The 16,984-nt window shown below is 36.7% G+C and overlaps 1 protein-coding gene across 8 annotated transcripts in view; it reads left to right on the top strand.

Moving 5' to 3' along the window:
- The window catches only part of LOC117611402 (uncharacterized), a 171,212-nt gene that overhangs the window by 140,242 nt on the left and 13,986 nt on the right, over positions 1-16,984 (top strand). For 3 of the 8 annotated variants that reach the window (XR_013062483.1, XR_013062485.1, XR_013062487.1), the window contains one exon: positions 57-3,370. The exons of the other annotated variants lie outside the window; for them this stretch is intronic. The gene's annotated coding sequence lies outside the window, so the exon portion shown is untranslated. Of the gene's footprint in view, positions 1-56; positions 3,371-16,984 lie in introns of those variants that run through there. 8 annotated transcript variants of the gene reach the window in all.

Below are 16,984 nucleotides of genomic sequence, written 5' to 3'. Positions count from 1 at the left end.
ACTGAATTCCTACGATTGTTTTTTCTTCTTATAAAACATTCATTATTGTATTTCAGATAAAAACAATTTTCGTAACACAAACAATTTCCGATGATCCAGACGCCGCCGCACAGTGGGACAAAACTGCTTTTGGCGATCAAAATTCCGTAACTTCGGTTCTATTGGAAATATTTTAATGAAATTTTGGGAAGTTTTTGCCTACATTATGATACTTAAGTTGTAATAATATAAATCATATTGAACCACAGGGTGTCAAGATATTCACGTATAAACTGTAGCGCGTTCAATATCCTTCACTTATTAGACATATTTTATGTCATTTAACAAAAAATTGACTCAAAACTGTTAATAACTATAAGAGAAACGGATTTAATAATTAAAAAATGACAAGACATGTGTTATTATAATATATTTATTTATATTTATTATGATCGATACCAAATCATTCGTGAAAACAGTTTCGACAATTATGAAAATTTATTATGGCATATTGCAAGGACGAAATAAAGTTTTGGATGACGAATATACACGTGGAATGCAGTTAACTGGTTAATAATCGTATCTGGTACTGTTTTTCTATTGTTACGTCCCGGCGGAAAATTTGAAATTTATCCGCCTTGCGTCCCTTATCAAGCCCTTTTGGGTTACGAGAATTTCTCATGTAAGGGGCGTATGGGCGGGTGTTTCGGTTTTCCGCCAACCTTTTCATTCCTCCTCGACCTTGTATATTCTTGTCAAGCCTTTCGAGGTTACGAGAATTTCTCATGCAGGGATGTACAGGGAAGAGTTTGAGTTTAATTCTTTTCTATTTTTGACTTCCTCTATCGCTTTCTCTTCTTTACCTGCTCTACCCTGGAATCGTGTATCTTGTCAAGCTCTTTCGAGGGTTACGAGAATTTCTCATGCGAGGTACACGAGGAAAGGCCGTTTCTATTTTCTACTTTTCAATAGCTTACGTGACCCACCTTGAAACTATCGTCGCCAGCCATTGTAATAAGAAGCTAATACGCACAAAAACTCGGGTTAGCTCGAGTGAGAGAGAGAGAAAGCCGTAGCAATAACACCAGCGCTACGCAGTTAGCCAGTGCTTCGCATTTCGGGAATTTCCCTTGGTAACTGCGTAGAAACGGGAAAATCGTAATAACTCTTTTGTTAGAAACCTCTTTCTCATTCTGTTGCACAAAGCGTCAGCCGGTCCAACAAGGACCATCTTTACCTGATTGTAACAATAGTATGAGAGAGTGGATGGATGAAACAAATTTAAACAATGAAAGTAAGAGTTGAGAACCCTTACGAAAGCGAACGTCGCGAACGTTCGACCGCCGTTCGAAAATCAAGGGTCGTTCGAAGCAATAAACACTATTGTATCGAAATTCTAAGAACTGCCTAGCGATAACGGCAAATTTTGAACAAAGGAACGTTCTCGAAGGAACGTTCGCCAGATTTAGAACTGTTTAAAATTCATAAAATGCGAAATGCCGAATACATCGAGGCGATAGTTTTAATGTGCGATAAATTGCATAATTCGCCACGGCGTTACAACCACCGTAAGCGCGTCATCCCCTTTCAAATATATTAAATCATACTGTCTTTTGCAATCGGGAATGAATAATTTTGATCATGATATACGGATGACGGTTTCCTATCAGACCCGATATTTAGATTTCATCTATATTTCAATTTTAATCTATATCTCAATATCAAATCTCAAATTGCATTCCAATTAAACTAATAGTTACATCTCGAATAAATGCCGTTAATCAATTATATGTATAACGAGAAATACTGCGTAGTTTCTGAAAACCGTTGAAACTTTCATGGCGACAAATGAGAAAAGGAAGGAACACCAAAGAAAGGGGATGAAAGATCTTCGTCTAGCTCGCGCGTCTTAGCCAATCACCGGGCACGCGACACTTCCGAAAACGGGCTATGATTCGCCAAACCGTCCCCTCCAAGGACGATGTTCGCGCGACGGGCCCTTCGGCCGTCGATCGCGCACGAAATTTGTCACTCTTGATCGATCAATCGTAAGTACGTGATCGGGAGCCCGTGTGTCCGAGAGACAGAGTTATTCGGAAGTTCGCGATATTTTCTCTGCGGTAAAGTCCTCCGCGTAGCGAGGCAGAGTGCCGTGGTAGTTAAAATAATCGGAATTCTGAATAAGGACTCACAGACGCGCACGTTAAAATCTTCCTTCTACCTAAATTTCTATCTTTTCTTTCCGATTTTAAATCGTTTTGCTCGCGTAGATTCCGTATTAAATTCATTCGCGTATTATAAATTTTATTAATCTCGTATATCATCATTTGTGTCTGTCTCTCGTCGACGTTCTCATCCGATAATTCGTTTTCGCCGCGACAAGTGTGTGATCGGAAATCTTATCGTTCTTTGGTGTTCCAGATCATCAAGCGAATACACCGAATCTTAGCAAGCGAATTATCTTGTATTTTATTGTTCAGCATAACGGTAAGTCGTTTCAGTTACATTTTTCGATCACGACGTTTATTCAGTTGTCAAAACGGGCGATCTGGTCCAGCCCTTCAGGGTTACGAGAATTCCTCAGGTCAGATCGTTCCACCGTACGAGGTATCGATATCATTCAATATTAAATACTATTTTCCGTTTATTACAATTTCGCAATTCCAATTTCTTTTCCATCATCTGAGGGGCACCTTAGTCCAGCTCTTTCGAGAGTTACGAGAATTTCTCAGGCTGGGGTGTACCGCAGGCGGAAACCGCCAATTGTATAGTTAAATTTGGAAAGCGAAATTGTTATAATCATTTTTACGCGCCCGGTAATATACTCGTCGGTTTCAGTTGTGATATTAGAGCGCTTTATACAATCATATTTGTTAATTAATTTTAAGCATCTTTACATTTGTTCACATTTTTGCAAAACTGGTATTTTCAATTTAACGAAATTTCTAAATTATTGAACTCATACTTTTGGCTACTATCTGATTTTCATTCACGATTAAACCAGTTTCATTTAGTTAAACAGTTTCCATTTATTTCGAACACACCACACCACGTTTCAGTTAAAACACGCCTACCAACATACCCAGATTCAAGGAGGGTCCCGTACGGGACTGAGCGTTGAACGAACCCAACGAAAGGCTAATAATCTTGATCTTTAACATCTTATCAACTTTTGTCTTTCGTCTTTTAATTTGTCGAGAGCGTTAACACGCTCGAGACTGGTGGCAGCGATACCAACCATCGCGCTAAAATAGGGAAGCAGGAATTAGGGGTTGAATTCCAACCAATTAATTGAAATTTAACTACCTATATCTCCACTTATTATTATTATATTTATCTTTCCTTTTTACGTTGCGCCGTCGCACGCGCGCAACGTAACACTATCATCGTGCGCAGCACAGTGGGACAAAACGGCTTTCGGCGATCAAAATTCGATTTTCGTGAATTCGAAAATTGAAAAACTAATTACATACATCGATAGAGAATAAACTGTAGTTTAACGTAGTGTGATCCGTTTTTTGATATTTGCTTCCGTTTTGCCGTGGTTCGCTCTCAAAGTCAGTAGAAATTCGTCAAAACAAAACGCTGATAATATTACCCGTAACTTCAATGTACGATTCTAATGAATTTTACTCAGAAAGATACAATTCAAATGAATGATAAAGTTTACTAGGATAGTATAGATTCTATTCAGTGCATAAAGTAAATCAAAATGTTAACAACTTTTTAAATAATAGGATCTGATTGAAACGAAGTACATTTAAATAAAATCTCAACTTTGAGCTTGATTTTAAAAAAATGCCACAATTTGCTACATATTTAATTATTACTACAGGAAAGAGTGAACCTTCCTCTATCAGAATCTGAAAAAATCGGTTGCACTTTTTTGTACTTTTTCAAGAAAATGGCGATTGAATGAAATTACACTCATCTTGGCCGCTGCGCGCGAAAATGGAAAAGCAGTAACAGATACGATTATTAACCAGTTAACTGCCTTATTAACTATTATTATTAATCATTGCAACGTGTATATTCGTCATCCAAAACTTTATTTCGGTTTAATAAAAGTGTTCAATATAACAACTATTTATAAATAATGGGATCTGATTGAAACGAAATACCTACATTTAACTAAAATCTCAACTTTGAGCTTCATTTTAAAAAAATGCCACAATTTGCCACATATTTAATTATTACTACAGGAAAGAGTGAACCTTCCTCTATCAGAATCTGAAAAAATCGGTTGCACTTTTTTGCACTTTTTCAAGAAAATGGCGATTGAATGAAATTACATCCATCTTGGCCGCTGCGCACAGTGGGACGAAACATCTTTTTCCTTGGACATCGACTAAAATTTTTAGTGCCGATAGTCTGTATTAGAACTGCATTAAATCTTTATTAAGTTATCATAGTAATAGAAGACACAACGAAATAAACTTTACATTCACGTTAGGTTTGATTATATTGTATGTGAATCTGAACTTTACGAAAATGTCGATCTTACTGTTCTCCAGTGCTCCCACTTTATGCAATTATTGCATGCATGCTATTAATTTCTAAATTTCCAATATTTTACATATTATCAGGTGTCTTATTATCAATGATTTTATACAAAAGAAATTGGGAATTAACTTAAATTTCATTGCTAAACAATGGTATAAAATAACAATGTGTTGTACTTGATACCATAATAATTCAATTAATAATTTAAAATTTTGCTCAAAGTTGCCCAACGTCTAAGATAGCGGAATTTAATCCTTAGGTAATATGGTTTTAAATGGTACAAAAATTAGCTGCTACTAGCTGCGATTAATAAAGCAAATTTAATATAAACATTTCAGTTTATGTTTAATCTCGGGCAACAGATATGATCGATCGTAGCGACACGTCTAGCATCGATCGATAAACTCATTGATCGTTCAATTATTTTCAACGCGTCGCGAGTGTTACGTATATTTGTGCAGTAATTATTTTATAAAAATTTCTTTAATTTGTTTAATTTAATTTCTTTAATTGTTTAATTTAGTTTAAAAAAATGGAAAATATTAATACTAATGGTGATCTTTATAATTACATACTCCAATTAAATTATAGTTTTAACAATTATAAACCAATTACAAGCGAAATTCTTAACCTCATTTCTTCAGTTGACATGTCGGAGGAAATGTTAAATGCGATTAAAGATAAAATAAGGAAGTTTTTGGTTAATTTACATAAAAGATGGATAACAGCGCGTCGTAATAAGGATTACTTTTTAAAAAACAACAAGGAATGGCTAGAGATGAAATTTTCCTTTCCAGAACAACGGGCCAATACAAAAATATCAAACTCCTTTAATCAAAAACCATTCACCGAATGTTCATAAAATGCGCAGGACAGAAGAGCTTAGAAATAATTTCACAAGCGAAGAACTCATGTTTGCAGCCAAAATTACCTCCAGGAAAGAAGGAAAAGACGACATTGCAAAAATTTTAGAATTCCTTTTAAGAAATCCAACGGAAATTCAGAAGGTGAGGAATTTTTGTGAAGAGAAGTGTCCGAAAACCGAATTGTACAGTAAAGAGAAAGCTTTATCTCTTATGACTACTTTAGACCTTTCCAAGTCACAATACAGAATGTTGAGAGATATTTCGAGTGAAGGTGGGACAAACCAATATCCATCATATTATGCCATTCAAAAAGCTAAATTAGACTGCTATCCGGAAAAGGAATCAATTTATATTACTGAGAGAGGGGCATCTATAAAATTGCAGTCTTTGTTAAATCATACAGTACTTCGAATATTGGCTACAATACAAGTAAATAATAATAATAATAATAATAATAATAATGATAATAATGATAGTAATAGTAATAATAATAATAATAGTGATAGTAATAGTAACAACAACAACAACAATAATAGAAGCGATAGTAATAACAATAATAAATTAGTTTTAATTTCAAAATGGGGATGTGATGGTGCTTCTAGCCAAAGCATGTACAAACAAAGATTTTCAAGTGAAGGTGATAACGATGATTCTGCGATATTTGTATCAACGTTAGTTCCAATAAAATTATTCAACCCAAGCAATGAAAAAATATTATGGCACAACCCAACACCTTCTTCCACATCCTTCTGTAGACCTATAAAATTTACATTTTGCAAAGAAACACCTGAGGTCATTCATACAGAAGTTGAACGCATTAACGAAGAAATATCGTCGTTAATTCCTACAGTCATTAATTCGACTGAAATTAGTCACCAATTAGTCATGACAATGGTAGACGGAAAAATCTGTAATGTGTTGTCAGAAACGAGTTCCGCTATGAGATGTTACATTTGCGGTGCAACACCAAAGTGTATGAACGATTTGACACAAATTGATAAAAATTCATGTAACGAGAGATACTATAAATTTGGACTATCCCCTTTACACGCCAAACTTCGTTTTTTTGAATGCCTCTTACACCTATCATATAACCTTGATTTTAAAAAGTGGTCAGCTTCTAGACCTGAATATAAAAAACTACAAGCAGACAAAAAATTATTGGTTCAAACAAAATTTCGCTGCGAATTAGGGTTAATTGTAGACCGGGTTAAACAAGGAGGTGGGACCTTTAACGACGGCAATACCGCACGAAGATTCTTCAAAAATCCGAAAATCACAGCTCAAATAACAGGAATAAATGAAAATATAATACACAGATTTTCCGTCATTCTTCAGGTCATATCGTCTGGACAAAAAATTAATGTTAAAAAATTCGGTCATTATTCTTACGAAACTGCTAAATTATTTGTAACACTTTATCCCTGGTACTACATGCCCGTAACAGTACATAAGATTTTAATGCACGGAGAAAAGATTATTGAAGAAGCAATAGTTCCCATTGGTCAGTTATCAGAAGAAGCTCAGGAAGCTCGTGATAAAGAATTTAGAAAATTCCGGGAATATAAGTCAAGAAAGTGTAATAGACAATCAACCAATGAAGATATCCTGCACAATTTGCTAGTAACATCTGACCCATTTATCTCATCTCTCCGACCTCGATTAGTAAAATCTATAAAATAACTGTTAATTCCTGAAGCAATGGAACTCCTAATCTTAACAGACATCGATGAAACTGTTGAAGGAGAGGAAACTCCAATGGATATCGATGCATAGGTAATTAGTTTTTAAATTTATATATTTTTCACGTTTTTATATTTAATAATTAACCGTGACTACAAGATACACCTAATAATTTTTGTACAATATGTGCGAAAAAGGGTTAGATGTATATAGCCTTGAAGGATTGCGTCATTTTTTATCTCAGTTATTGTGCTTGATATGAATAAAAAGTGTGCAAATTTATAGAACAAAATTCTAAGCAGTTCCGAAGTTATTGGCATGTCCAGTTATTTGCCTTACTCGTTCCACGGCGCGCCGTGGAGAAAGAAGAGGCCGGAGCAGACGGCGGGCGACGGCCAATCATTGTTCATATTTATTGATTATATTTGAATGAATAAATATTGTATATATAGATTAATTTACATGTCTTTATTGTTCATTCCTTTTCTGAAATTATTAATGCAATGTAGTTTTTATTCGTATAAGTTTTATAGTCGCGTACGTTATGTGTATTCATCGAATCTGTCGTAGCGTGTGACATACATTTCCGCCGATCGGCCCTACGTTGTTTCATTCATGATACTCTTTCTCTTCCTATCGCGCTGTCCTTTTCTATGTCCGCCTGGAATTAAAATCTCGCTCGGCTCGAGCGAATTCATTTTGCTAGATGGTCAGGATTGTCACAGATGTGGCAACACCGCGAAAGAATCTCTAAAATGATGTGATTCGACAACTACGCCACCTCATTTTCGTTTCTTATTCTGCATAATGACGTTAGATGTCGCACCGTCAAATGTCGTGTAGCGGAATTATTCGGGAAGAAGGATAAATAACTAGCACGTGTTGCGAGAATACTTTTTTACTTTCTTGCTTCTTCTTTTCCTTTGATACAATGAATATATATATCATAGATTCGTATGCGCTAGCTTACCCTAGACATGGTACTGCCAACCTGAAGACAACATGAATCTAGTAACTAACGGATGGCGCCGCTACAGTCGAATTTCTCAATTATGTGTTTCCACGATTGCTCGATTCTTTCCAATGGCGCTTATATCGATTCAGAGGAGGCCTCGAAGGAGTCTGTGCCCTTAAGCCGAAGGGCATTCTAACGAATTCGAAATGTCCGTTGTTTGTTGAAAAGGCGGTCGACACTAGGAACCCCTTTGAAAGAAATATTTAGATTATAGCCATTTGAAATGTTTATGCTATGCTGAAGATAAGCCTTCAACTAAATTTTCTGTCTTCTGACTGCATTAAGTTGAAACAGTTCCATCGCAGAGTAGACAGTGTAGCAACAGACATTCGAAACAGTTTTTTCAAAGAAACTTTTATATATATAAATATTATTTACTATTTCGCCTTTTGTTTTATTTCTTTAAGTTTTGTTTTATGTTGTGTATAGTGTAATGTACGTTAGTATTATGTATATATATTTATTTATTCAGTATATGAATTAGTGCAGTTTATATTTAAGTTATATACATAAAAATCACAGTAAATACTGTTTACACTTCATAGAACATAACAAATCTTAAGAAATTTCTACAGTTTACACATTGCACTTTCGAATTAAATTTTGCCTCTATAGCAATAATTTTATAAAAATCACCTACAGCATCAAAAAGTAGAAGGTTTACGCTTTAAAATGGTAGTTGTTTCATCAATTTTGAATAAACATTGATGAAGTTATGGCAATGCTTTTCTGGATGCTATGGCAATGGATATAATCGGAAAAGAATAAATATATTCTTGTTTTCCTCAGAAAATCTAATTATAAAAGAACTAACAAGTGAATCTACAGGGTGTCCCACCACATCTGTTATAAAGCTATAACTCCAAAACTATCGGCCGTAGCCAAAATTGTAAATATGGAAATTGCATGGTAAAATAGGGCGCATGTTTCAGCGTGAAGGAATTTTTGTTAACTTTGTTATTTTACGAGATATGATGGTCAAGTTTCGTTTTTCAAATGGAACTATATATTTTTTTTTAGTTCATGTGATAGTGCTTCTCAAGACGAATTTATTAAGCTTTAATGTATACACTCGATTTTAATTAGTTTTCAAGATATAACGTTTACAAATTTCCCGATTTTCAGTAGATGCGTCTCGGTTTGAGTAGCAAGTCGTAAAAGCGGCCCTATTGTTGCGGTAAGTGCCACAGCGGTTATTCTTTGGGTCTGCCGTTCCTAGTGTAGACCCCCGCTATGACACTTACCGCAACAGTAGGGCCGCTTTTACAACTTGCCACTCAAACCGAGACGCATCTACTGAAAATCGGGAAATTTGTAAACGTTATATCTTGCAAACTAATTAAAATAGGGTGTATACATGACAGGTCAGTGAATTCGTTTTGAAAAGTACTATCAAATAAACCAAAACAAAATATGTGGTTCCATTTGAAAAACGAAACTTGACCATCATATTTCGTAAAATAACAAAGTTAACAAAAATTCCTTCACGCTGAAACATGCGCCCTATTTTACCATGCAATTTCCATATTTACAATTTTGGCTACGGCCGATAGTTTTGGAGTTATAACTTTATAACAGATGTGGTGGGACACCCTGTATATATGGTAAGAATAGACTAAGTTTGAAATATTCTTCAGAATCATTTGTTGTATAATTTGCACTTTTGGTCTGTTTTGAGACAATCCGGGGAATTGTAATAACTATTCCAATTGACCGACTGTAACTTTCGCATTCTTTGAAAATGTTGCTAAACTGAACACGCTCATCTTGCAGAATAGATATTAGACGCGTAATGTGATTTTGACAATCTAGCAAATTTATTTGCTTACTTTGCAGCAAAGTAGAAATTGATTCAAGTACATATGTCGGAATATTTTTAACCGACTTCGAAAAGGAGGAGGTTACTCAATTCGATCAGTATACAGGGTGTCCCAGAACTGGGGTAGGAACGGAAGAGGAATGGTTGGTGAGGTCATTCTAAACAACTTTTTCCTTTGCCAAAATGTTGGTTAAGGCTTCGTTTTCGAGTTATTAACGAAAAACACTGGCCAATCAGAGCGCGCTACGTCGGTATGATGGGATTCGTTGAATAGAAGTTGCATCGGATAATGAATAAAAAAAAGAAAAGAATAATTGTATCGAATTATTGATTACTCATGAACAACGAATCCTATTACACCAACGTGGTGCCGATGCACTTGATCACGACCGCGCGGAACATACCCAACACTCTCGTGGTTCGGCCCGCTCTAACGGCGCGCTCTGATTGGCCAGTGTTTTTCGATAATAACTCGAAAACGAAGCCTTAACTAACATTTTGGCAAAGGAAAAAGTTGTTTAGAATGACCTCATCAATCATCCCTCTTCCGTTCCTACCCCAGTTCTGGGACACCCTGTATATATACAGGGTGTCACCTGTAACGTTACTCACGATTTTTTACCCACTTGCAACCATCTGGCAAAAAAAAGTTTAGAACAAGAGTTGCAGGGTATGAAGTGCACAATAAATATCAGTAAAAAAATGTCGAAAACAGTTTATTTTGGTGGCTAAATCAAGGTCACCTTGGGTTTTACGAATAGGAACACATTTTTTTTTTTCTACCATATTGTAGAGGACATCGAGACGAATTCAAAACACATATTACATGATATTTTTACTAACATATTACTTGATTTACAAAAGTGGAAATGTGAAGTATTTAGCAGAAGGCGGAATGCATTATGCATTTTTCTTATGTTCTAGTCGCGTGTTTACATTACGCGTGTTTACAGTAATCTTTTCGGAGTGAAATAATGTTTACACTGTCAGAGTCAAATACGACGAAAAGCTAAATACTTCACATTTCCGCTTTTGTAAATCAAGTAATATATTAGTAAAAATATCATGTAATATGTGTTTTGAATTCGTCTCGATGTCCTTTACAATATGGTAGAAAAAAAAATATGTGTTCCTATTCGTAAAACCCAAGGTGACCTTGATTTAGCCACCAAAATAAACTGTTTTCGACATTTATTTACTGATATTTATTGTGCACTTCATACCCTGCAACTCTTGTTCTAAACTTTTTTTTGCCAGATGACTGCAAGTGGGTAAAAAATCGTGATTAACGTTACAGGTAACACCCTGTATATATATATATATATACAGTAATGCTTCGAAATAAGCAAGTGACTCGGGACCGAACAGTTGCTTATTTCGAAGCAGGTTGCTATTCGGCTTGACTTTGTTCTCGAAACGGGACGATAGAGAACGCGAGAAACGAGTGAGAGATCCGAGGTAGCGGCAAATCATAAAGTGATCGGTCGAGCAACGATGTTATTTTTTGAACAAGGATAGAATATAGCATGCCCTCTCATTCTCGCACTATTCCGACTATTCGGAGTTACAATAAATGAGGAAGGACATGAGGTGGAATTGGCGTCACCGGTAAATAAATACAACAACTGATATATAGTTAGAATGAAAATAAATTTAATATCTCAAAACCTACTGACTCTACTCTACGGGTACCGGCTGTAAAAAACCCCAGTCGAAAGTGGGGAAAAAGCCTGGTCCCAGCAAACAAATTAAACTAAAAGAATATATACATAAAATGATAAAAACAAAATATACAAAGTAAAAAACCGTGAATTAAACTAGATCTTAAAACTACCATGCACTTGCATAATCATTCACACTGTTATAAATTCGTACAATCGAGAGCTCTCTTACCAATCGTATCGGATGGTGTCCCGCCGACGTCGCAACAAATCGTCGTGGTCCTTACCAAAAAATTACAAACCCTGATCACAGGAGGCGTCCCGGCAAAGAGGACAAAGTGGCCGTAAAATCGCACCACTAACTGTACGGCTAGCCAGGTGGGCAGAATCAACCGATCGCCGAACTGTGCGCACATTTAGCCGTTTGAACCACCCACAAGATCGCCCGGCCGTGCAGACAAATGACAGCACCTAGTGCTTCAACAATAGGACACACGCACGACAGCCACAGCGCCCGTCAACGAACACCACCAGTATCAGATCCAAACCACAATTCGCTCCTTTACAAATTTGGAAAACTTGGAAAAACTTTGGGAAACACCCGCACAAATTGACCGATCACGGTTCAATGCGCGGGCCCCGTCCCGGGCCATACCCCGCCACCACCACCGACACGCCGCTCGCGCCTGCGCAGTGTCGCGTGACAACGTCCAACCGCACACCCTCACGCAGCGCCAAATTTGAAACAAACCGCTCGAGCAAGTATGCAATCGCGCGACGCGAACACGCACTATGCTTTATTTCGAAGCAAATATACCCGACTGAGAAAGCATTATATATATTCCATCCTTCTTCTACTAACCGATGTCAATGCTCAGTCGAGCCTGAAATTTATTACCCTAAACATCGGCTCCGCGCTTTCATAGACCTCTTACTCATTTCTCGTACCTCTCACTTTGCGGGCGACTTCAAACAAAGAAGAGGGGATAGCGAGTTGCTTATTTCGAAGCAGAGACCACTTGCTTATTTCCAAGCATTACTGTATATTTTTTTTTTTGTGTGTTCACCGATTACTCCGAGATGGATGGAACAATCGGAACGAAACCTTTTGCATCTTGTAGGGTATGTCTTCCGATTGGTCCCAGTGAAAAATAATTTTTCATTTTTTCATTGTTATTGCAAAATAGAGGAAGCTTTTAATCTCAAGATTGGACAATTTCAATGACCTTTTAATATGTTGTCGGGGGCATAATTCTGAACAACTTTTTCATTATGCATAATTAACGGAAAGTTTTAGTTTCCGAGATATTCGTGAAAAACTATTGTTACTACTGCATTGAATTATACATATGCCTACGTGTCTCTACCGGTGTATGAGTCAGCATGCAGTCGCCGATTCTCTACTGTTTCTATATACATATGTATACTCTACAAGGCATGTACCGATTGCGATGAAACCTTTCGTATTTAATAAGAGATATTTCCGCGATGATCCCACTTGCAAAAATGTATGGAACTTGGTATCGTTAAAAACTATCGTGGTAAAACTTCGTCTTGGGGGACCAAAAATTAAGGGGTCCTTTTTTTTTTTTGTTGTTGTTTTTGACCTGAAATTTTAGAAAATACAAGTTAAATGTCCAGGAAACCAATAGTTTAAGAAATACAAGTGTTTAAAAATGTACGTATTTAGTGACATTTCAGAGGTTAGAGTGACGCCATATTGTTTCTACCCATCATCTGATTGGTTCGTTTAAGTGACTAAGTTCAAGTTACCTTATTCGAAAACATACTGCTTCTTGATTGCTGCGATCAAGGAATCCATAAGATGAATTGTGTGAGTTTTGCAGTATTTTCTCCACAAATACTCACACAGGCGATCGGCAAAGTCTTCGTCATGGAAGCGGCCTCTTCCGCGCATCCAATCCTTTGCCGGTCGCCAGTTCGCTTCAATTTGTTGCGTATGAGTTCCATCAGGCGCTGTAATTAAAAGATACACAAAACATTAATTTAATATCACACCATTGTGACCGACCGCCTTGCGGCGGCCGGAAATTTTAATATAGCCTAACCAAACTGAAATAATTACCAACAAATTCGACGCTATGATTCACCATCTTATGGATGAATCCTTCAGCAGCGAGACCCATGTAACTCCTAAATGAGTCCGTATGGATCTCACTGCCTGCAGCAACATTTTCTTTAATTAGGGGGATCAAGGTTGCCGCTTCCCGGTCTTGAACGACAACCATTCTACAATCGTTGGTCGATGTGTCGACCATGCCAAGTACCCAGTGGCCGTCGAGTATACGGCCACGGTTGTACAGTAATCTCTCTCACATTGCCCGTTAGGTAGGAATCGAAAGTGGGCAACTTGGGAAGACTAGAATCGTTTTTCCAGCCTCGCAGCTCGCCTTTGTAGTTTGCCGAACAAAGAAAAGGACAGCGAATAAAAGAGAAAGACAGAATTAGAGTCGGGCAAATGAAAGATTTAAAAATCAGTACTACATATAAACTTTTTTATTTTTAACTTTTTTAATATGCAATTACTTTTATCATATTGGAGAGATTTTTGCGATTAAAATGAAACCAAACACAATATAATTTGGATCACCTTTACTTATTAATACCTATTAGGTAATTCATTTCATCATCGCTTTAAATGAATTACAAAAGCGGATTTCTAGAAAAAATACACAAAATATTTGTACACATTATCTGTTGAATACGTAACTTGTGTCTGGATAATGTGGAAAAAGCTTACATTCGAGGGACAATGCGGTGGTACAGCCTACGTTGTAGGGACAATGCGGTGGTACAGCCTACGTTTCAGGGGCAATGTGATGGTACAGCCTACGTTTTAGGGACAATGTGGTGGTACAGCCTACGTTTTAGGGACAATGTGGTGGTACAGCCTACGTTTGAAACTCAATAGATTTTTCAATCGCGTTAAATAATTTTAAACTATTTATGTATGAAATATAATACATATTTACACATGTGAGTTATTTAATAAGCCTTAATAAATAAATTTAGTCCGAATTATATCGCGTTTGGACTCATTTTAATCGTAAAAATCTTGGCAATATGTGAAAAAAATTGATAAATAGAAAAAAGTGAAAATAAAAAAGTTATATTCCTTTATTATAAATTACTAACACTGGAACTCTCATCAAAAGGACCGCGTCGCGTGTCACATTACATACATCACATGCTTGACTGACTTCCATCGAGATAACATAAGCGCAGAAGTGACGTATACATAAGCGTAGAAACAGCGTAGGGACAATGTGAGGCGTCCGTCAGTATGGGCAATGTGAGAGACATTACTGTACTTCCGTTTTCCAAATTTGGCCTCGATCTGAATAATATTTTTATTCGATCTGAAATAATATTTAAAGTGTAGTAGTACAAAACAGGAATAATAACAAAATTAATTGAAAACAGTATAAAAATTACCTGTACAACGATTGCAGAACCTCCTTCATCGATCCCGCCTAATTTCGGCTTGCCCGCTTGCATTTTGCAAACGTGGTCCACTATCATCTCCCGACAGTAGCGGAACCACGCTGCAATCGTGTCCGTTGACAACACTTCCTCATCTTCTCCTACGTCGGATACCTCCGTTGCGGTAACCTCGTAGGAGAAGTCGGAAGTGAAGCAATACATAAGCCTTAAAAAAAAATATATATATATAAGAACCGATTATAAATTTAATTGAAATTAATAATCAAATGATTTCAAATGAAAATTTACTTTATTGCCTTATGTAAGGGCAGACGGACATCCTGAAAGAAGGAATCGACTGTGGCCGCGTACTGTTTGCAGTTACCGCGGCCAGCAGGGCATCGGAAACGGCCAAGACCGTGTTCCCCGCCTGCGTAAAGCTTCATGGGCCGGCGATGGGTACTACAATTTCTTGTAGTACGTAGGAGTCCTTTCTCCCTGGCCCATGAAACAGCCGATTCCTTCGAAGCGGGCAAGCTGCATAAATCATATTAAATGAAATTCATAAAAACACAGATACTACATACAAAATATACAGAAAATTAAAATGTATAAATTATATTAAAGAAAATAACACATAAAATTCAAATACCTGCATAAATTATATTTTATCGTACTCATTATATCGAAATATACAAAAAAACACAAAAAATATAAAAAACACACAAAAAATAAATAAAAGATAGAAAAAACACACAAAAAATAAATAAAAGATAGAAAAAACACAAAAAAAATAAATAAAAAATAGAAAAAACACACAAAAAATAAATAAATGATACAAAAAACACAGCAACAATAAAAGACAGTTCCGACAATAATGTTACGAAGAATATAACAGTTCCATAAAAAAATTGATAGAGTTAACAAATGATACCTGAAATAAATGAACAGATTGAAATTTACGCGCGAACCTTCGTGCGAACCAATCAGAAGATGGGTAGGAGCAACATGGCGTCGTTGTAACCTGTCAAACGTCACTAAATACGTACATTTTTAAACACTTGTATTTCTTAAACTATTGGTTTCCTGGACATTTAACTTGCATTTTCGAATGTTTCAGGTAAAAACCATAAGATTTGATACTTTTCATCCAGAAATTTTTGGTCCCCCAAGACGAAGTTCAGCCACTATCGTTATTGCAATTAACCAATAAGAACGGTGAACCACCTTACGACATCCTACAAATACTGCTCGTTCCATTAAAAAGTATGAAATAAAATAAGGGTATAGTTCCGAATAGCCCCGGCGGAGGGGGTGGTCCCCCTTTGGAGGGGGGGGGGGGGAGGGGGGGGGGGGGGGGGAAGACCCCAAATATCAAACGGTATCCACATCAGACCAGTAGTTTCGGAGATATTAATTAAAAACTTTCGCAGAATACATAGAATTCTGCCTATACAGATATCACTAACACAACCATCCCCGCTGTAGAAATCGTGGTCGTCGAGTGTCAAGTAGCCGATGACACAGTAGGGGGCCTCGACCTGAGTAGGGTGTCTCATTCAGTTGTGATCATTGTACCATTGTAATCTATAGGGTGTCTCATTCAGTTGTGATCATTGTACCATTGTATTTAAAGTAATTATTCTTGTGTTTTAGGCTTTGCCCCTCCCCCGGCACCCCCGCCACGGAGAATATAACCTAACCTAACCTACTACGGTTTGATATTCGTAGACGAACAAAGTGTTACCTTCTGTTCGTATATGTATAACTGGCAAATTCGCCTTACATATGCCTTACATTATTGGGTAAAATTCTGTGTAAAGTTGTTTGCGAATATTTCGACAGCTTGTTATTTCCATTAAAAACAAAAATCATATTCGTATTCAGCATATCAAAACGAGTAAAACGATGAGATTAATGTAAACGTGAACCACAGTTTACAAAATAATGCGCTTTATATATATACGACACCATGTAGATACCCAGGTCGAGACCCCCTACTGTGCCATCGACT

Source organism: Osmia lignaria, chromosome 8, assembly GCF_051020975.1.
Source record: "Osmia lignaria lignaria isolate PbOS001 chromosome 8, iyOsmLign1, whole genome shotgun sequence".
Lineage (NCBI taxonomy): Eukaryota > Metazoa > Arthropoda > Insecta > Hymenoptera > Megachilidae > Osmia > Osmia lignaria.
Note: the sequence above shows the minus strand (reverse complement) of the source record. Positions and strands in the feature narration are given on the sequence as shown.